At 43.9% G+C, this 22,877-nt stretch overlaps 1 long non-coding RNA gene across 5 annotated transcripts in view; it reads right to left on the bottom strand.

Moving 5' to 3' along the window:
- Positions 1–19,865, bottom strand: part of LOC147690193 (uncharacterized) — a 1,258,182-nt gene extending 1,238,317 nt beyond the window's left edge. For 3 of the 5 annotated variants that reach the window (XR_015299939.1, XR_015299940.1, XR_015299942.1), the window contains exon 1: positions 19,667–19,865. This is a non-coding gene — a long non-coding RNA (uncharacterized LOC147690193). The remainder of the gene's footprint in view (positions 1–19,666) is intronic. The other 2 variants (XR_015299941.1, XR_015299938.1) reach the window with 2 other exon arrangements.
- Positions 19,866–22,877: the final 3,012 nt, after the last annotated feature.

Genomic DNA, 22,877 nt, shown 5'->3' with positions numbered 1-22,877 from the left:
ACTTGCCTTTTTTTTGTTTGTGATCTTTATGAAAGGGAGATGGGTGTAGTATTTGAGTTCTCATCCATCTTCGTTTGTTTTCATTTGTATGTTTGGCAACTTTAATGCATTTGTTGTTGTGATCACTTTAGCATGGGGATGATGTATAATGTTTCTTATTATTGCATCCTCTTTTGTCGGAACGTGTGTTTTATGATTATCATCTTCACATGTGTTGTTTGTTTTCTATAATTATAAAGCGGGGGATGTGTTGTAATGTACCTTTACTTGATACACCCTCCCTACTGAGGTTCTCTCCCTTCTGCTCAGCCAGTTATGACATCAGATGGAATGTTGATTGTGTTGGTTTGGATGTGTATGTCAGTTGGTGTGGATGGGCTGAGCAGTGGAGAGCCTGCTCCTGGTGGGGCACTCCTATGGATCTAACTACATCTGGTCATCTGTAACTATGAAGACATCTTAAGAATAAAGAAGAGATCTTATTACCTACTTCACCTGGTCTTCGCTTCATTCATCATTTTAACACTATACTATAGATTGCTCAGAGAGGGACAGCAGAACAGGTCGAGAGTATTGCAAAGGATCCTGTCCGCTGCCTTCTTTTCTCTCAGGATCAGACATACCTTCTCTAAAAACAGACGATACTGGATACAGAACAAAAGTCTGTTATTGGAAAAGGAAAACTCTAACTAGACAGACTGTGCTTCTTTCGGATATCAATCTGAAACTGGACCTTCACTGACAGGGCGGCTGGAATCGAGTGTCTTCTGTATATGTGGAGAAATAGAATATGATCTCTCAACTGCGATCAACCCCCAAGGTGCTAGCAATACACAGGTGGGACTCAACCTATTGTCATCCAAACCTCATTGGTAGCACACTGAGGAACTCACATGTCCGTCATGGCTTTTCATGTTTCAGTTAGATGGCAATGGTTCTACTGCCGTATGGGGAGCGTAAACTTTGCCATAGCACAATCGCCAGTTAGTGTATTTTTACAAAGTCCACTTTCTGCTCAACAGAAGAAGCATCATTTCTGCCCCTTCCCATGCACCGTAGGGAAGACTATCCCGGTGATGCGAGGATTGAGATGTCTCATCCTCCATTCATGTAACCACACACACAAACGACACACTCTTTTCCCCTTTCCTCGTCTGGTCATGGCAGCCCAGGCACCTAGGGAATAGCTACCCCTCCTCAGCTCTCATGCAGGTCCCTCTTCAGCTGTAGAATCAGAGGCAGCGGTATCTATTAGGAAGAGTTTGACATGAGGTGCCTGACAGTGACATTGTTGTGAAGCGATGAGGAGGCATTCATCTGTCTTTAAGCATCTCTGTCTGGGCTGCCTTCGAGCATCTCTGGCTCGTCTGGCTCGGTATTCCTGGAAGAGGTTACCATGATTCCCATCAGCCCCCAAGCCCTTGACTCGCCTGCCACGCATCTCCCTTTGGAGTTGTACCTCCTTCCCTTTCCTTTTAACTCATGCTCTCTTCTCACATCCATTCCTTTGGTCTTCTGCCCCATCCCTTCCAGTAGATAAAACACCTTAAACTAGCTCCTCACAGCACATTATGTCCTGTCTGGTGACATGCTAGGGTTTTTTCGGATTGCTGTATGTCTTTGAAACATGCTAATATATGTTGTTAAACATGGTTGACAAATGCCAATCCGTGACTTTGAACATCATAGCGAGATGTGCGGCTGTGACTGTTCAAAATATTTGCGAGATACTGGTCAGTGTCTGTTAAGTATATTTCACAGATGCCAATTCGTGAATAATCCAGTCAGGGAGAAAGCCAAAGCTGTGTGAAAAAAGTATACTTAGACAGCTGGAGATACTACACCGCCATACTAAGGCAGGAAATGTGCCACCTTAATGCTTATAACATAGATACGTTTATGTATGATGGCTAGAGAAGACGCACTCCACCTTCATTACCTCCACAAATAAAATTAGTAACAATGATGCTAGGAAAACAAACATTCCTGTTGAAAGTAAAAAACAAATGGATCGTGATGTGCTATACAGAGGTGGAAAAGGGTCACGTGTAGGAGTAAGAGTTTGAAAGGTGTGATAATGTGGCTACATTTAATTGAAGGCTGTGCGGAGGCCAAGGAGGCTCCTGTACACACAGGACAAACCAGATATGTTGAGGACTCAGAATATAAAATGTTATGCCAATATGGATCTGAGAAGAATGCATAATTTCAAAGTGTCTCAACTCCCAGTTTACCTACCACTTTGGTTTCAAGAAATCAGAAAATAATACATAGTAGACACAGCCACATGAAACAAACATGCAACACACAAACCAAGAATGTATACATACACATGAGCAATCCATGTTCCACATGTATGGAGTGGAAGACCAGATTGCACAGGACCGGCAGACAATTAAAAGATACAGGAGAGGCCTGCAGAGGTCTTTTCCTGGCAGTTTACAGGTAAAAGGGCCTGTCCTTCCACTATAAGCTGTTGTTACCACCACTGTTAGGTCTCAGCTCTCTGATGAGGTGAGCTAGTCACGATCAGTACTTAAAGAGCCTACAAGGTGTACGTTTCCGGACCATAGATCCATGCACCCTGTCACATACTGTGTTACAGGAAGCTTGTGCAGCGTGTTTAACTTTGGACTGTGTTTGTGGCCGTATTGGGGACAGTATCCACAGCGGAGCCCTGTGACAGATCTTCTTAGTGACCTGGGAGCATTTCGGCTCGGTTACCTTGGCTGGGGGAGTATACCTAACGCCACCTGCATAGGGAGCGGGACTGCGAGGTCCAGAAGTGCTTGCGCCGTCCACCGCGCGTACCTGTTTCCTCTTCCCACCCCCTCCTCCCTCTGACCTTCCTGGAAGCTTGAAAACTCCTCGCGGCCCCCGCTGGCACGGGAGCCGCTCGTGCAGCGTGTTTAACTTTGGACTGTGTTTGTGGCCGTATTAGGGACAGTATCCACAGCGGAGCCCTGTGACAGATCTTCTTAGTGACCTGGGAGCATTTCGGCTCGGTTACCTCGGCTGGGGGAGTATACCTAACGCCACCTGCATAGGGAGCGGGACTGCGAGGTCCAGAAGTGCTTGCGCTGTCCACCGCGCGCACCTGGTTCCTCTTCCCGCCCCCTCCTCCCTCTGACCTTCCTGGAAGCTTGAAAACTCCTCGCGGCCCCCGCTGGCGCGGGAGCCGCTCGTGCAGCGTGTTTAACTTTGGACTGTGTTTGTGGCCGTATTGGGGACAGTATCCACAGCGGAGCCCTGTGACAGATCTTCTTAGTGACCTGGGAGCATTTCGGCTCGGTTACCTCGGCTGGGGGAGTATACCTAACGCCACCTGCATAGGGAGCGGGACTGCGAGGTCCAGAAGTGCTTGCGCCGTCCACCGCGCGCACCTGGTTCCTCTTCCCGCCCCCTCTTCTCCTCCTCTATTTTAAACCCGCCCTGGGAAATTATTAGGACGGTTATTCCTGGTTTTGCCTACAAGTTGTTTATTTATTTGTCATTATGGACATGGCCTCACCTGGGAAAGTGGGGGTAAATTCAAACAAGGGCGCACTGGACAATTATTTTAAGAAATCCATTTCAGAGATCGAAAGAGAAGAAGCTTTAGAGGAGAAAAGGATGGAGCGTCGTCGCTCCATCGAGGGTTACAAGGCTAGACCCATCGTGGGTACATCCCCGCTCATTCGATTACCTAGTACAGAGCTGATTACTGAGGACCCCTTCACATCTCAGGGAGTCCCAGAACTCTTAAGAGATATCTCTCCCACGCCACTCTCTTCTGGGGACTCTTTTAGTCTACCTCCTCTTGTCCCCCTAACACCCTGCAACTCTGATGTAGCCCTGAAACCCATGCCAGCTCCTATCCCAAATGGAAAAATTATCACCAAAAATCTGCTGAGGAAGGTTGAGGCCCAGTTAATTCATGGTCCTCCGCCCAAAAAGAGAATGAGGAAGGGGGGCCCCATTCAAAAGGGTAAAACTAGTCATACTGAATTTGGCAAGGGGAAAGGGGGGGTAGCCTCTGTTTCTAAACCAACTGAGGGTATAAGATCTGATATCTCCACAGTGACTATACAAGACACACCATCTCTCACACTAGTTACTACCCCTCCAAATGCAATTTCTGAGGAGACTCTCCAGCTTGCCCCCACATTGGAGTATCTTGGGCAAATGCTCAGGACGCTCACTTCTCCAATCATGGATAGATTACTGGCCATTGAACAACGGCTAGGGAATCTGGAGCAGACTATTCTTAATAAATTGGACAACCAGATGGCTGCTCCTATACCTAGTACAGCGCCAACCTCAGTCAGCTTATCAAATAGCTCAAAACCTCCTGTACCCAAGAAGGCCCATTCAACTTCTACCAACCTAGCCAAGGCGGCTCATACAACCTCCATCACCACTACAACGGCCTCACTCACCATGTCCAATTTCCCTACAAAAATAGTGGCTAACAATCCCTTGGGAACCTCAACCTCTAAAAATGCCTCTAGACCTGTCACGTACTTGAATGGTGCCGTCCCTAAGGGCGGAAACAGTATGCTTCTAAGACCAATTCAGCCGGTTGAAGAGAGGGAACCCCCTAGTATAGTACAAAAACGTAGGATTCCTCAGGTCGAACTTCCTCTGGAATCACTACCTTACGTAGTGGTGCTTACGGGTGTTCCCACCCTTGACCCTGATAAGCGAGAAGGCCCACAGCAACTCAAGAATAAAACCATGTATTGGCTGTCCAAGAATAGACCACTCCCGGAGAATGTAAACGGGGAAATAGTGCATGTGCGCCGACTCTCCTGGTTGGGGGGGCGGGTGAAAGATATAGAAGGCGACTTGATTGTGATCAACTTCAGGGACCCTGAAGCCGTCAGGCACATTCTGAGCTGGATGCCAGGGAACCTAGGCAAATCCATCATGCCGTGTGATCTCACCTATTTCTACCCTAGAGCTCTAGTGCCCCCCGGTCATGTCCATGGCCTTCCATGGCCCTGACTGGTATCAATGGTCCAATACAAACCAACCATTATCCACCCTTGCATACTGACCCCTTGTTTCCCAAGAATGCTCACAGGTGGGAATTTGTCCCACAGAGGGGCTACGGTACTAATTATAAGAGTTTGGACCATTCCTCCCAAACAGGGGGGATGGACCACTTGCTTCCTTTCACACCCTTGGAAGTCAGCAACAGATTTGAAGTATTCTCCGGCTTGGATTCCTGTGACTGACTCGTGGGGTGCTCCCCTGGTCACTTTACTGTAGAGAGGGCCTTAAGTGAACAGAATGGTAATTTTGATGCTCAAGCTCTTAACCCCCCTCGACAATTGCATGGTGATGTCTATGGCACAATCCAAACCCATCCAACTAGAAGTAACCACAGTCTATCTCCCCCCCCACGGATTGCCACCTCTTATGTATGCAGTGGTAGAGACACCTCTGGGGGGCAGGGCCCCACATTCCATACTAATTCTAGAACCCTGAGGGTACTTTCATGGAATGTTGCAGGTATTTTTTAATAAAATACACACCGAAGAATGGGACTCCCTGATATCAAAAAATGACATCTGCCTTTTTCAAGAGACATGGGCGAGGGAACCGGTTCTCAAGACTGGCTATGCTGTATTTGAAATTCCTGCTACCTGGAATGGAAAGGGGAGGCCCTCAGGTGGTCTGGAGGTGTGGATAGCATCTCACATTGGTTGCATAGCGGAAAGTATAGCCACACTTTCCCAAGATATCCAGTGTGTTTTACTAATCTGGAAGGGCGCCCCGAAGTTGGCAATAATAAATGTTTATTCCCGCCCAGTAGGTCCAACGGCGGAGTCCACTACACTTGAAGACCTTGCGTCTTTCTTGAGTCAGCTGCCGTCAGACTATAAGGTGATTATGGGTGGTGATATTAACTGTCATTTTGAACCTTTAGAGGGCTTGAGGGAAGGGGCCCTTATGGCAGAAGACGGTTATTGGGGTATACCAGCGTGTCAATCGCCCCATCCCAGATCCTGGTCCCCACTTGCGGTTCAAATCATGTCATTAACTCTCAATTACGCGTTAAGAGCTTGTAATGGTCGCACACCCTCAGACACCCCTTCAAAATGCACATTCAGTAGACCAAATCATGAGTCACGACTGGACTACATGTTTGTTGATACCAGCCTGTGGCCAAAGGTAGTGGATTTTAATATAATCCCCCGCACTGATAGTGACCATAATGCCCTTTCACTTTCCCTGGTCTATCTTCCTGAGCCTACCGGACCTTCCTCCCTGGAGGAAAGAGATCAACGGGGAAACCTGGTATTAACTTCAAACAGGCGTAGGGTGAGATGGCAGAAATTCTCCAAGTCGGAAGAAAATATTGGGAAAATTTACAACCTCGTGCTCCCAAAATTTGAGGCTTTGGATGAATTAATCAGTCACGCCAGTACCCAGGACTTATTTAAAACCTTACCTTCTATACATGAAGACATAGTGGGAGCTTTGGGAGAGGTCCTCTATCCAGGGGTACCTAAACTCAAGTACAAAACTAGAACTTCCACTTGGTACAACTCTGACTGCAGAAGGGCTAAATCTGATCTTATTGCTGCAGTCAAAGAGGGCGCTCCCCGTACCAGGGTGTCCGTTCTGCGACAACTGTACAAGGACATTATGGCTCGCGCAAGGTCAGATTGGGACTGGGACAGATGGCAGGATCTTTCGGCAGCACTAATAGCTAAGGACACAAGAAGATTTTGGTCCATAGTCACTACTGGCTCAGGGGAACCCAAAGCTGCAGTCGAACCCAATATAGCAGCACATATATGGGAAGATCACTTTGGGAAACTATATGCAGATGAATTAGAAAATACTGATGCCACTGTTGCAACACTTCTCTCCCTCCCTGGAGATACCCTGGAGTTCACGTTAGGGGAAGTGGTTAGAGCAATAGATGGCTTAGCGTTGGGCAAGGCCCCTGGCCTTGATAAATTACCAGGTGACCTTTTTAGGTCCCATCCAGAGATTTGGGCGCCCTACCTTCTTATACTTTTCAACTCAATAGCATGTGGAATGGCGATCCCCTGTACTTGGCTGGGGGCAGAGATAGTCCCAATCTTTAAGAAGGGCTGTCCTCTGCTCCCATCCAACTACAGGCTGATCAGCCTGATAGATGTCCCCCAGAAGATTTATTCGCGACTCTTATTGGACCAACTCATGGATTGGATGGAGGAAAATGAAATCTTGAGTCCTCTCCAGGCTGGCTTCAGGAAAAATACGTCCACCATGGACCAAATCTTCCGCCTCGTTCTCCTCTTTTGGAAAACGGTGACCATTGAGGGCGGGAGATTGTACATGGTGTTCGTAGACCTGAGGTCAGCTTTCGACCTTGTACCACGGAAAAAACTCTGGGAGGTCCTGAGGGAGATGGGAGTACCCACCAATTTACTCCAGGCAATAATTAGACTCCATCAGGGTAATTTCGCCCAGGTACGATGTGGGCAGGGAGGTGCTTGAACAAAAAGGTTCCCTGTTTCCCGGGGGTTTAGGCAGGGGTGCGTCCTTGCCCCCACCCTTTTTGGTCTTTATGTGAAGAGTGTCATCTCGCATTTAGCCAACGTTGGGGACAATGACGCCCCTGTCCTGGCAGGAAGGAGGGTGCCGGCAATTATGTTTGCTGATGACACCCTCCTGCTTTCCAAATCACCCATGGGAATTCAGAGAATTCTTGATGGCTTTGATCTCTTCTGTAGGCAGTATGGCCTTGAGATCAACGCCGGGAAGACCAAGTATATGATTTTTAACCCCTCCCCCACAACCAGACCCAACCCATCCCTAAATTCCACGGTCTTAGAGAGGGTCAAAACATTTCAGTACCTGGGCGTAACCCTCCAAGAGAATCTTTCATGGTGTCCACAGATCGCAAGTTCGCGAAAAAGGCTCTCTCAACTTTCTGGGGCTATCTTAAAGGTTACAAATACCTCAACACACAAACCTATAGCTCCCGCAGTTGAGATGTACAAAATACAAGCGAAACCCGCTGCACTTTATGGCAGCGAACTTTGGGGACACCAAGCTGCAACTGAGATGGTACGTGTTGAGAATAACTTCATGAGGCGTCTTCTGGCCCTGCCAGCTGCAACTCCCTTGCTTCCCCTGCGTCTTGACCTGGGCTTACCGTCTATCAGGAAGGATGTTGAACTCAATCCCATAAGATTCTGGCATAGACTATGGTCAACTAAGGAGCTTAGCCACTACAGGCAAGATCTTGTACATGTTATGAACTTAAATCACACTGACAAGATCCCCTGGCTAACTTTTGTTAAAAAAGAATTGTTCCGGTTAGGCTTCAATGAACTGTGGCTGGCTCCCGAAATTGGCTGCAATAAGGTCCCTCCGAAAAGACTAGTGAAAGCATACAAGGAACAAAATCTTGTATCCCACATGACTGCACTTAGCACTGGCACCTTAACCCACTGTTTTACTCAATCCAAAAATTCTTATAAGTTTGAAACTTTCTTGGATTTTATTTACCCGATCACGGCAAGGAAGCTCTTCATACAGTGGCGGTTCGGAACCCTACCCCTTAAATCCTTTACGAGTAAATGGACCAACGGAGGGGACAAACTATGCCCTGGCTGCAATTCCTGTGATGAGGAGGAAATCCATGTTCTGTTTTTTTGTCCCACTTATAGGTCTCCAAGGAAATATTGGTTGGTGCCTCTATGCAGAAACATGGCAATAAGAAACTGTTTAACATCTTATAGAATATTGAAATCTGACTCCTCCCCACACATTGTTTTTGCAGTCTCAAAATATTTGTCCGCCATATGGCGTATTAGGTCCAAGCTGATTAAGGTCAAACCAACATAGGATGATAGTCCCGGCCACTGTCTTAAAGTAACTTCTAGCTCCTGTTGGTAATGTTTTTATCATAACGCCTATTTTATCTTAACTGATATGAACTGCGATGTCTCTTCCTTTATCCATTCTATTTATTTCATGTTAATTGCCAAGATTTCTTTCCGTTTGTACTTATATGCACTTAAATGATGATTTTAATAATGTTGTATGTTTTCTCATGCATCTTTTATGGTCTTAATGGCCAAAATAAAGATTGTTGGATTGGATTGGATTGGATATGCATAATTGTCATGTCTGCTGCAGCGAAAAAGTAAAAACACCTACCAAACTTGCAAAGGAGAACTCAAGAAAGGCAAGCATGCTCAGTCTTCAGAGTTATATAGGAAAACCTTTTCTATCCCAAAACCCTCTGATTGAATTGCTGAGAGCTGCCTGCGTTGCCTTTGTAAAGACTCAAATTATTTAGGTAATTCAATCTGTCCAATGAAACTACAAAACAAACGATCTCACACTTTTTGCCAATTTGGAAAATATTTGGTTTCTTTTGGGCTACTCTTTAGTTGTTATGATTCGCCAGGAACAGGGCTTTTAAATGGGCAGACAGTGGCACTGCCATGCTCTGAGAAGATCCACTTATTTTATTTGATAGAGATATAACCAGGCCAGTCTGGAAGTATACATCATTATCAGTGCGGGAGTTCCAGCTTGTCTCTCTATGCATTTCAAGTAAGTGCCCTAAGTATGGAACTATGGGACAGATGTAATAGAGGATTTTGCGATTGCAAACCCTATGATTTGCAAAAAATCACTTCGATTGTGATTGTAAAATTGCTATTTATTATGTACAAACCCCATTTTACGAGTCGGAAACGTTTTCCGACTGTTAAGTGGTTTTTGTGGACTTAATAATTCACAATTTAGAAGGGGTGCAAAAGGGGCTTTTTTCCTAATTGTGATATAGTATTTTATGTGTCACTAGTCTACCATCATACGTGATCTACAACAACAGATACTTTTTAAACCAGTTCAAAGGTGTCGTCCAGACCTGGAAATATGGAATAGATTACAGTGTCATGACTACTAGTAGTTCGTCCGCTCACTGCTTCTCATGGGTGTTTTTGGGACAGACTGCAAATGGCCTCCTCCGGCTTTTCAGTCACAACCACGACCTTCTTCACCGACATAAGTCTATTCCACTTCTGTGCTCCCATGAGTTCAGTGTATGTCACATGTCACCCTTTGAGGATGAAAGCCAGCCTTCGCAGGATCCTACCCTGCCACTCATATCTCAGGGTCGGATGGACCGCCTGCCTGCATTGTACTAAAACGCGACGAGTAACACAGTATTTCCAGTAAGGTAGAGTAAACCACGTAAAAGTTGCACTGCATTTGATCAAGCGGGTCTGTGATGAACGCTGAATGTAACATTAAGTGCCCTTACCACCCCTTTCTTCAGTTCTACGGAGAATTAAGGCACACTGGTTGAAAGTGTGCATTTCGAAGAAACTAACTGTGCATTCCCAAAATACAATGTATAAACGTGCCAATATTTGAATATTGTCAAGGAATCACTATACAGGGGACACAAAACACTATTATTTGCATGTAGGTCTTCAAGGGTTTACTTGCCACTCAAAAAATCGGGAAAAAGCCTGAGCCGAAATGACGGCCCTTTATCTGTTCCTTCCTCTTGATATTAGCTTCATTCGGTCTATAAGATGAGCTGCTGTCTTGATGATGACAACAGTTATTTAAAACACGGTCTACAGTGGTAATAATTATTGTGCTATATAATTTGCGATTTAGGAATATAGCAGAATATCTAATGTACGGCTAGAATCTTTCTGAAATAAGGGTTTCGACTATAGTGCATTTTGATAATAATGAAGATCACAAAAGTGGTCTTAGAACACACTACCCAGCCCTAGTGCATGTGATTAAGTTCTGTTCTGTCATGTTAACTTACAGAGTATATGCCCACCCAATGCAGACAGATCGAGCAGTGGACATCAGACGTGAGCAGGCGCCACTGAGCTCACAGAGGAGCAGAGAGGTGCCCTGGGGGTGGTTTGTGTATGTCACGTGGTACTGGACGTTTCTAACTATAACAGTTCTGTATTGCGAACGTCTTATTAAACGCGGATTCCTTGAATTAACTCCACAAACACAAAAACATACATCCTCTTAGTGCGTAGGTGGTACAACTGGAAGGAAAGGACCTCTACAAGAAAGGGTAGCTCCTTCTCTGCAGAGGTAGATTGCATGAACAAGGCCTAGGCTCAGGACTGTGGAGACCTCTGAAGGAACTGACGATGAGAAACCACAAAGCAAAGTAGAATGGAAAAAACTAAATGCTGGAGAACTCACAAGTGAGAATTGCAAATACCATGCAGAGTGCAAGGGCACACTAACGGATTCCGACTTAAGGAATTGGCAAACGCCATATTTAGATATTGAGACTATATACATAACAAAGATAACAATTCGTTTAATGTGCAGCCCAGTCCAAGAATATGTTTTAGTATGCTTAGATTTATAGTTGCTATTTTAAAGAGGATTTTTGGGGGGGAGGGGAGTTAGTTCCTAGGGAGGAAAACTAGTCATTGTATTCACATTATACAGTTATGTTCATGGTTTGCCTTGACTGTTTTAGTCATCATTTGATTATTCGGGTGCAACATGCTTACAAAAACTATATCTGAACAAAAGTTACCCCCTACGACGAACTTCGTTCTATTAAAAGAAGCAGAACGCAATTTTATTAAAATATATACGAAAGTTGTGGGGGGGATTACAGTATCGACATATGAATAGCATCGACATATGAACAGCTGTTTGAAAATGATAATGGAATGCATTCGTTCGAAAAAATAACGAATACCTCATCTAATATTTGGTAACTTAAAGCTAAATGCCCCATTGATTCTGTGTGTTGCCTAAACACGGGCATTGCAATTTAATGTCACCGCTCATTACTTTGTTAAATTGGAATTAGAGGTTTAAGCATGGATTGTCGCACTCACAATCATTGGTTCAACTTTTAAATACTTCTTATTCCTGTTTTTTTCTGCCGGTTTAAAAAAACATTCGCCTCAAGTGCGGTGTACAGTATCTCGGCGTGAGAAAGCGCTCCACGGAGACCGAAAGCTTTAAATTATTGTTTTATCGGCATCTTGGTCCTGAGTCATTCCTACTTTATAATCCCAGCGAGCTGCTCCGTTGAAGACCAGATTCGCGTCCTGGCTTTTAATTTATGTGAGTTGCTTCTGCAAAGAAAACAAGGATGTGACTCATGTAGATTTCTGAACTATTTTTTCGGAAACCAAATCTCGTTTTTTGGGGTCAGGCAACAGGTAAAAAGTGTTATTTTGACATGGACGAGGCAAATAATTGCCACATTTATAGGCGAGGAAATTAATTTATTCTTCCAGGTGCGATTATCATTTCAATGTTCTTCAATATTATATATTGTAATTGACGAAGGAACTTCCACGGTTTACATGTGCAATGTTTTGGGCGAGTAACACGGATATATATTCGATATGGGATTTATCTATCCATATATGGTATACTCTTCGAGGCATTCTCGTACTAGAATAGTAGAGGCCACCGAATCGCCATTTAAATCCAGAGTGGAGCTTTACAAATAATAGGATCAGCGACCAATCACCAAAAAACGACAATTTAAAAGATAAACGTTTATTTTTCACAATATCTGGATAAAAAAGCGTCATCAAATTTACACGTTTACATTGTTTTTAAGTTAAAGCATTGGCAACTTAATCGAGTGCAACATCAAAATTAGCTCCTTGCTACGTTTTGGGATGTGGGGGTAAGAGGGAGGGAAAATATTCGAATATTCATTCGTTATGTGTCAAACGAGAGCTGCTTGCTATTTATTGCAGGCTGCATTCGCAGGTGGAAAAGCTCACCCTGTCGGGGGACGATAATATTTTCATTTTCCGTTTGGTAAAACTGTGTGAAAGATTTGGCAATCTAATAACTCGAAATATTCGCAAGTTAGCTTTTATGCAAGCTGGCATTTCAAATGAGTTTACAGTGAATTGCGGACACAAGGCGTAGAGCAAAATATTAAGATAACACTCAGTTTTTATATATTTTTTTAACTATAAGCATTCTTAAATATTTAGGGAATATATATATATGAATTTAAATGCTTCTAATCGCATTTTATTTTATTGTTTTTTCTATTAGAAGATCGAACTAAGCATATTACATACTTTGCTGCACTTTCCGGTAAACTTTCATTCATAAGCACAGAAAACTGATGGTAAAGTGGAAAAAAACCAAAATAAAATAGCACACTAAAGCGCCAGAGACTAACGACTTTCCTGCTCATTGTGCGCAAGAGTAGCTGAAGAGATATAATATGTATGTCTAAGGGTCGAGAAGTGAAAGGGGCAGAAAGATGAATAACTGTGTCTCTACCATTAAAAAGTAAACCGCATAAAAACAGATTTAACTTCAGGGAATCTCGGACAATGAAGGCGCCGAGGGATCCCGAACGCGAGGAGAGCTGCCGCGCTTCCCCTCGGGTACCACGGCGCTCCTTGGCCTCTCAGTAGCAAGAGTACCACAAGGAGGGTCTATGGAATTATGTCATAAGTAAGATGAGCACGAAAACAACGTTACTAGTGTGGAACTGACTCATAAAAGTGTTTCCATGACAGATCGGCAAAACCTTGGATGGCAAGTTCAGAAAAAAACGAATACGTGAAAAACCCATCCTATAATGCGAAAAGAACCATAGTGAAGATGTCCACCCTCTCTGTGTTTGGCAGCCCCTCCCCGCAGAGCCTGCTGCTAGCAGCCCACCGGGACGGACCCCGTCAGCCAGGATCTCTGCCCCCTTGTCTTCAGTCCAGGGGAAAGCTTCAAACAGGTAGGCACTGACAGGTGCTGGGCACCTGCGCTTCTTTCATTCGAGTGTGCCAGCAATACTCGCTGCTAATTCCAACTGGTACAGGCTTGTATATCTAAGGAGGAAGTTGGTACCCTGGGTGGAGGGCACCTATAGTCCCTACACTCTGTTGCAATCACTGGTTTACAGGGTGTCGGGGCACAGGCGCTCACAGTGTCCACCGCGCCCTCGAGCTGATGTCCATAGAAGGGCAATTAGGCATGAAAGGCCCTCCAGGCACTGGCAGCTCTTCAAACCCGAACCCAACGATAACTTCCCACTGCCGCCTTCCCTGAACTGTGTCACCTGCCCTGGCCCCTGAACCCCCCCCCCCCCCCCCCCCCCCCGCCTGCTGGGGGTAATTGCTATCCAGCCATATTCAGGGCATTACATTCTTCCAGAAGCAGGTCTTTGAAAGGTGTCGGGGAACGGGAAACGTGTCATGTGCGGTTACGACAAATGTGCTGCTAAACACAAGAGACAGCAGACTGATAGCTTTAAAGCTAAAGATTTTGGAACGTTCAACAATTCTTAAGTCCGATGGCTTCGAAGACTTTAGACACTCCTGAAATTCGCTCCCTGCAGTGCTGTGGTATGAGCCCGCAGCAGATATGAGGCTGTTATTGCCGAGACACAGCCAGCACCGGGTCTGCGGAGCCCGGGCTCCCAGGCATCAGGCGAGCAGAGCTCTCAGCAGTCCTGGGGAATGTATAAATACATATTTAATTGCGCTGTCTTCGCGGCGCAGGCTGTAATTCTCGGGGAAGAGCTGCAGATAGCTGCGGTGTCACTTGAGGATACCGTCGGCTCATTCCTGAGCCGTGCGGCGGTGGGGGCGGGCTTGCCGGGGGCGGCCGCGCTGCTGATGCTCTAGTCATCCGAGCCCGTTATTGGGCTCTGCTCTTCGCAGGGAGGGAGGGTGGGCAGCGCGGCCAGCACTGCGCAGAGAGGTCGCGTGAGGCGAAGTCTTTGGACAGTGTCGGGCCTCTGGGTCATTCTCGGGCAGGCCACTGCTGCTCCATGCAAATGACGGAAGATCACAGCTCCATAACTGCAAATTATTTACAATAAAACAGGGCGTGATGGATAGAAGGGGGGCCGAGCCCCTCCTCGCGTTCATGTATGGCAGCGCATCTCTTATGTTGCTTCTAAGCTTGTCTTTAGCCTCTTAGTAACTATCGGCTGTCCCTCTTCACTTATAAACACAGATGATGCGCCTTGTGGTCAAGTTAAACTGCATCCATCCATCATCATTGTAAAGTGAAGCGTGCGTCCTCCTCCTCTCGGAGATCGGAGACCTTCGAATTAAAGCTGCATACCAGCCTATATACAAAGTATGAACTACTTTCAGAAAGCAAACTCTCTCTTATTGGAAACCTAACTCTGGATCGATTCCACCTTATCGACCTCTCTTCCTGTTACACTAACGCTCAAGACCCCCGTGTTACTGTACAGCTCGGTCTCTCCACCTTTGAAAGCAACGCTCAAGGGCGTAGTTATCAATGAGTCAGCAGGTGCAGTGGCGATGAAGCCCAGTGATGAGAAGGGGCTAATATACTAACATCAGAGCAGCCTTTTCATATCAAACTGGGGCTTGCATAAGGCAAATGGCACCCTTGCTAAGCCACTGGCGAAGCTTGATCCCTCATTGTATTAAGTGTTCACTTCTTATGGTAAAGTAAAGCTCGAACCACATTCTGATGAAGCAGGATCCATTTTCATGCCAAAGTAAACTTTCATCCTTCCTCTAGCTGAAGCTTGATCCTTCATCATATCAAAGTAAACTTGTATTATTTTTCTTGTTAACATATAGCCTGATCTTTCCTCCTGTGAGAGTAGAATGCACTCTCTTTCATGTTAAAGTCACATTGGCCCCCTCTCCATTTTAAAGTGACAGCTGGATCCTTCTTCCAATGAAAGTAAAGCTTGATCCTTCCTCCTGTCAAACTAACGCATGATTCATCCTTATAATTCTACGTGTCAAAGCAAAGCTCTGACCTTTTTTATTTGAAGGTGTCCCATTTTCATGCTATAGTGTAGTTTCATTTAACCTCACTGAAAATAAAAAAATATCCTTCCTGGTTTTAAAGTTGGATCGCTCCTCCTGTTGATATAATGAATGGGCTTGAGTATAACCCAAGCCCATTCATTATAACGTCTGATCCCTCTTTATATTACAGGAAAGCTTGATTTCTCCTTACGTTTTATTACAGCTTGATTCCTCTTCATGTCAAAGAAAAGCTCTACCACTTTGTCTTAAGGTGTATCACTTTTCATGCTATAGTATAGTTGCACTTAGCCTCAATGGAAATAAAACGTTATTCTCATTAGTGTTAAAGCTTGATCACTCCTAGTTTTAAAGTATAGTTCGAGCCCATTCATGATAACGTCTGATCTCTCTTTATATTGCAGGAAAGCTTGATTTCCCTGTATGATAAATTATAGCTTGATTCCTCTTCAAGTCAAAGCAAAACTCTAACCACTGTGTCCCTCTGCAGGATACCTCTTCATGTTTAAGTAGATGTCGACAACTGCTTAAAGTTAAATGTAGCTTCATTTTCTCAAGCTAAAATTTGATATCTGCACACCTTTAAGTTTATCTCTATCTCTTCTTATGTTGAAGTAAAGTGCACACCCTCCTCAATGTGGAATATAAAGCTTGATCTCTCTTCACGTTGTAATAAAGTTGGATCCCTCTTCATGTTGATGTAGATCTCGGCACTGTCTTAAAATTAAAGGAAAGTGTGGTCATTTTATATATTAAAGTATGAATTCTCCTCATGTTAAATTTAAGCTTCATCTCTCCTCCTGTTGAAGTAAAGCATGATTCCTCTTAATGATAAAGTAAGCTCGATCCCCTTTCCTTGGTAAAGTACAGCTTGATAACTTATCATGCCAAACAGAGTACTCTCACCTATTGATGTCATGTTTTATACGTCCTCATGTTAAAGTGATCCCTCCTCATGATAACGTAAAACTTGTAATCTCAGTGATAAAGCAAAATCTGAAATCTACTCGCAATTAAATAACTCCTAACTCATCCTCGTGCTAACAAAACGTTTTATATAAACTACTTATGTTCATCTGCATTCTAAATTCAGCGAGAGTGTAAAGCAGAGACAAGAAACCGAAATATGTTTGTCTGTGATGGCTAAGAGTAAAGGGTGGTGGGGATGATAATACCGTTATTGCCATTATGCTGTAGGGTGTGGTAGACTATTCATTGCCCTTTCCTCTCCTCCTTATTTTAACAGACAGACAACTAACAACAGGATACATTGAATCATCTTCGTGGTAAAACACATTGTTGCCCTTCCCGTTAAAATACTCCCCCAGCCCTCGTGCAAAAATGTTGGTTGATCTCCTCTTATGCCGAAGAAAGGCTTCAGCTCTACTCTCGTGCATAGCCACCAAGTATCCCATCTCATCTGTGACAGCTTCAAACAGTTATGGCTTTTTAGTCATGGGAAATTGCATGCTGGGACTTTCAGTTTCACCTTTAAACATAATAAACCCAAACTAAAGCCAGAACAAAAGACACAGTGCTCCTCGACAAATGATCCGGAGTATAATATGACTGTACCCCTGTCCGTGATAAAATGGAGTTTGACTCCTCTTGGAACAGACTGGCCACTTCTCTCTTGCACGGAAGCAGAGTCGTTTCCCATTTAAGTTAAAATTAGGACCCGTCTTGCGGTTGTCTGCAGTAACCTTGACCCCGATCCTGTTAAAATAATGTATAATCCCACATAGGTCTCGGTTAGTAATTTCAAGTGGTAAACAACAACCTGAATCCCAGTCGCGATAGATAACCTGGTTTCGGCTTGATAAAATACAGCTCTATTTATTGGTCAAAAGTAAAGCAGAACAGCTCATTAAAAAAGGTCGATAGCTCTTCAAGTTAAAATAACGCCCGATGCCTACTATAAAAGTAACTCTTGATCACTCCTCGTGTTAAAGAGAATCCCAAGGCCCTGATTAATTAATATTATTTTGAATTGTGACGTCATTCGCTCCTCCACGTTAAAGCTTGACTCCTCCTACCATATTATTATCATTTGAACTCTGTTCGTGTCAAAGTAAGAAATGGCAGTAAGCTCTCGTTGAATAAAAAAAAACGTGTTAATAGTCGTTTTAATATAGGAACGTGTAGGTCAACGTGGTTTATTTTCGCCAAAACCTTATTGGGCAATCATGTGAAACACGTATATATGATTGGTGATTAAAAGAGACACCATTCGGTAAGCGGCGAGTCTTGGGAGGATGGATAATGTGTCATGATTGCTGTTAATTATTTTCCTCCTCTAATTCCGGCGTCTGCCCAGAGATTCAAAATGCCATTAAACTAGCTCAGATATGTGACTAAAGGTGCTATTCGCTAACGTAGAAGCATAAACACATGTTTTCCTTCTTTTTTGGGTGCAATTGGCGGCAGTGTATTTATCTGCTGTATTTTTTAAATGGACACTGCCATACATAAGGACCTGAAGGAGCAAACCGGTCATGACTCCGATTACACAGGGTGGTGACAGTGGGAGAGCTGAATAAAGTAGTATGGTCAATTATTTGAAGTGGAGGGTGTCTCTTTTAAGGATAGCAGCAGTACAAGGTCAAACGAGATCACTCAACATGAGAGTAAAATGAAAGCTCCGAGCGAAGTGCCACTGGATAAAGTGTGCCACCTTACACCACACATTTATCCCATACCAGGTGAAAGGTAAAGGCCTGGATAACCATAAGGTATTATTTTTAGATGCACTTATGACGCATGGTTTGTGTTCACTGGTTTTACTGAAATTGCTTTCTTTGTATGCATAATGCGAGTTTATATCGCATTTCATTTCCGTATTTGACCTTTAGATCACAGCAGACAACAGGGGCGAAAGTTTAAGTCAGTAACCATCTGGTCAACACCTATCATAGGTATGCTCGTGATCTCATCAGTTTTATACGTGATTTTAAAGGTTAGATGGTCACGGGCAAGTGATAGACATTTTACGGGCAAGTGATAGACATTTTACAACTGTATTGCATGTCACAGAAAGCACAACTGCAGGTCTATCCAGCCTTTGAGTGCAGAACTCACAGCACACACTAGTTTCAATCATCATTCTCAAGTCACAAAATGATCAATATTCTGCCTCTGCCCTCAGATATGTATCTAGTCCAACTCAAGTGCGTCTGGAGTTGAACCTGGAACATCCCATTCCAGGCCGAGCGTTCCTTTTCAGGTCAGCAGACGTTCATTGTAACTGTAAAGTTCAGAGGTAATACATGTGCCGCCCGTCTGTCTGAACAGGGGCTGCAGTGACGCATATACATTTATGCAGCCCCCCCCCCCCCCCCTCATCTCCCCGCCACCTAACAGACTGCACTGACCGGAGAAAGGGGGAGGGGGCGGTTGGGGTAGAGAGAACTGAGGCATATTATTCCACGCTCTTATCTAACCTGTGGTTCGACCTACCAGCGTCTGATGGTGAGGTCTGCTATGTGTCGTTTGATAACGCGATGTGTGTTTGACATGTTTTCTGGTCGTTTTATACAAGACCACCCGCTCTGCTGTGAGCCCGCCGCTTCATGCTGTATCCCTTCCACAACAACAGTGTTCGGGCGTTCATCATTGTAACAGACGTAGCAGCGACTTTCTTCAAACCTGTGCTTCAGTTCCCGCCTCATTACATGAGGCGCAGGCATATTCTCACGTGGTGACAGGGCATGCGGATTCACACACAAAAAAACCCTTCCGCTGACCTCGCCTGTGCGACTGTTTCTCCGCCCCATCTATTGTCACTTCTCTGCTCCCGGAAGGGGGAGGTCGCCATACGTTGTTCACTCAGACAATGGCGGAGCGCCGCCCACTGCCGCACAGACAAAACACACGGACTATTTTTCTCACGGTGTTGAACATATTTGGCTTACCTGTTCAGCGCGGCAGGATATGTGCCCCCGGCTGGTGCCCTGTCTGAGTCGTGAGGTTACGTATCACCTGTGTGTGTGTGTGTCTGAGTCTGCCTGCTTGACGCAGTTCCTTGGCTGTGTTGTGACAGGCCGGCTTCTTCTTCCCGGGCGCGCTCTCACACACACAGTCACACACGCACACAAGCGGCGCTCTGACTCCTTGGCAGACAAGCTGGGTTCAGCTGAGGACGAGGCGCGCGCTGCTGCGGCAGACAAGGAAGCAGGGCCGCGAGCCAAGGCATCGCTCTCCAGAAGGCGGGAGATGACTCGGCAAAGAGCCTCGCGCTGGGTGGAGGGGCTGGCGCGGCAACTCAGCTCATAGACCGTGCCGACGATGCTGAAGGCCAGACCCCTTCATGGCCGTTCGTTTCTCTTAATGTGAAACTTAAATGTATTTGGCAAGTGCAGCTCTAGAAAAGTGTAAAGTTTTTAAATAGAACGTATGTATCGAAGGGCTATTAGAGAGGACTATTAGTGTATGAGGAATACGCAGCCCCTCACAACTTCTTGCTCTTTTCGTTAAACATTGGAACAAATCGCAGCCTGGTGTTGGTTTCCGACGCACTATTCATTGTATTGGCAGGGGTACAAAATTCACAGTGAAGACAAGTGGTCATTCTCATTTTATTACCAGAATGGAAGGGCTGCGCTCCCCCCACCCCCAAGTGTGATGATGTCACCTAGTTTTTATTCAATGGCAACATTTTAGTCTGTTAAGAGGGAGAAGGTGGTGCCAGTAAACCTTCAACAAAGCCGGTGGTTTTTGTATAGTGAAAAGGTTTTCTAGAGTCCACTAACACACAGCAGCAGAAGAGGGAGATATTTGCGTGGTCACAAGCTCCTTTGGCGGGTAACGTGGGGCATGTTGAGACCCTGGTGGACATTATGAAGAACAGCGGGTAGAAAGCAATATGGTTTGTAGTCCAATTTCTACTGGGTTTTGGTGTTATCCAACAAGATGTTTAGTGAAATGTTGAAGGAATTATTGGTTTATGAGCATTTGAATTAAACAGCAATGGGCCATTTTCCTTGAGGGCTTGGGTATCATATTCTTTTAAAGATTATTGTACATGGGAGTTGTGAGGATCAGTCTACCCAGGAATTTTGGATCATTTTGTTACAAATAGTGCATTTTAATTTACTTTTTTACCCTGGACATTCGTCAAAAATTAGAATAATTTATTACTCACTGCACAAAGGCTTTGAGGGTCACCTTCAATGCATTTTGGTGAAATGTTGCGAATAATTAATAACATTTTATATCACGTGCAGAAAGATTGGTCAGAACTGTAAAAGGTTTAAGAACAATTTTACTGGACTTAGAAAGTTAACTCCAATGATAATTTAGGGAATATTAAAACAAAATGTGTAATTCAAACAGTGTCAGACCAGCAGCTTTGGTCAGAGTTGGGCATTATTTCAAGGTCACTCTGCTTGGGGCCTAATTGATATTGCCTAAGCAACTTGCGGTATGGTACATCATACAGCAGAATGGCTGGTAAAATGAGTAAGTATTCCCAAGACCACATTACAGATTGGGAAGGATTTCTTCATCCTATCACACAATTAAACAAAGTGTTGATGAGATGCATCATACAGATGTGGTGATGCTCTCTTAACAGTTTATTGCACATTAGAAAATTACCATCTGCGATTTTGTTTTTGACTTTATGTTGTGTATTTTATTGTTGGCCTACTTATGTTTTTGGGAGTTTTGCCTCACATATTTCCTTTTTGTTGTGTATAGGTCCACTTTGTCAGTTTGGATTAGTTCAGTTTGAATGAATTTCGATCAAAATGTAGAACTAAGTAAACTGGTGTAACCATTGAGAATATCCAATAAAATAAGTATCAACGGTTTTTTAATTGTCCACTGTTTAGTGACGATTTCTACTATAAGTTTATGGGGATTCCTCTAGTCTACGCTCATACTCTTGTTTGATGAAGAGGAACCTTGTTTTTAATTAGTGACTAACTCTGTGTCTCTACTGACGACGTATGGATGTGATAATCTATATGGTTTGTGATGTAGTTGTGCTATAATCTGATATTTATCTAAATATGTTGTTATTCACAGACCTGAAGAAGTTCTTTCATGAACAAAACACATTGGCTGTGGCTGTATTGGGTTTTATATTTGCAATGCAATAAAGAAGACTCTTACAATATTCTAACAACTTTCTTTTCACCTATTGGAGATAATGGATTTAATACACATTGGACTCTTTAACTGAGTGCTCCTTGATTGATATGTATGGAAATATTCATTGTCTCATTGATATTGTGTACTTTTTGCATTTTGAATGGCGTTTTTTTTGTTTTATGATTAGAATAGAATATATTTTGTTAACCATTGAGTAGGAAGTACATGTTATGTTTGTTTGAATTTTCGTTTAAAAAATATCTTTTTTCTAGCAGTGATTTAACAACACCTGCTGTATTAATGAATTGTGCATTTTTCAGATATAGAGAAAAGTTCTTGTCTGTTACACTAGGCACATAAGGATTCTTCAGCAAGGAATTTTCAAAGGAATGTTATAGTCAATGGTGCATTTTTCAAAATCTGCGGAAACTAAGGGGTAGAATAGACCAAATAAGCACATATACATCAACCAATACCTTTCACACCAAAGATTAGTATGCTAAAAGGTAAAACACCTGAGAGAAGGCTATTCCAAAACTGAATATTTCAGAAACGTAAAGTTGGGTCAGAAACTTGTAGAGACTTTTTTAATGCAACAGATGTGGACATGTGTAGAAACTAGTAACAGTTCCTCCATTGAGCCCAGGATAGACAAACATACATCTCGCTCAGAAAGTCATCTTGGCAAGTTACAAAAACATTAATCATTTATTTATTTATTTATTTATTTTGAAGGTTTTATAGAGCGCGAACAAGATCCTTGCGGATATCAGAGCGCTTTCCAGTATTCAGAGTTGCATAATACATAGGGAGAAGTAAGACAAATTATATAGGTAATAAAGTAGGGGTAACATGCGCAAGGGATAATAGTACGAGTGCAAAGTACAAATCGTGGGGAGGAGAAACATGGGATAATATTGAAACAAAGAACAGGAACTGTAGTAGAGAGCTTAACGTGAGTATCTCGATTTATTAAGTTCCATGGCAGGATATCGTGCCTAGGGAGAATGGATGGACCCCCCAATGCGG

The sequence above is a fragment of the Lissotriton vulgaris genome, chromosome 9 (genome assembly GCF_964263255.1).
Source record: "Lissotriton vulgaris chromosome 9, aLisVul1.2, whole genome shotgun sequence".
NCBI classification, from domain to species: domain Eukaryota; kingdom Metazoa; phylum Chordata; class Amphibia; order Caudata; family Salamandridae; genus Lissotriton; species Lissotriton vulgaris.
Note: the sequence above shows the minus strand (reverse complement) of the source record. Positions and strands in the feature narration are given on the sequence as shown.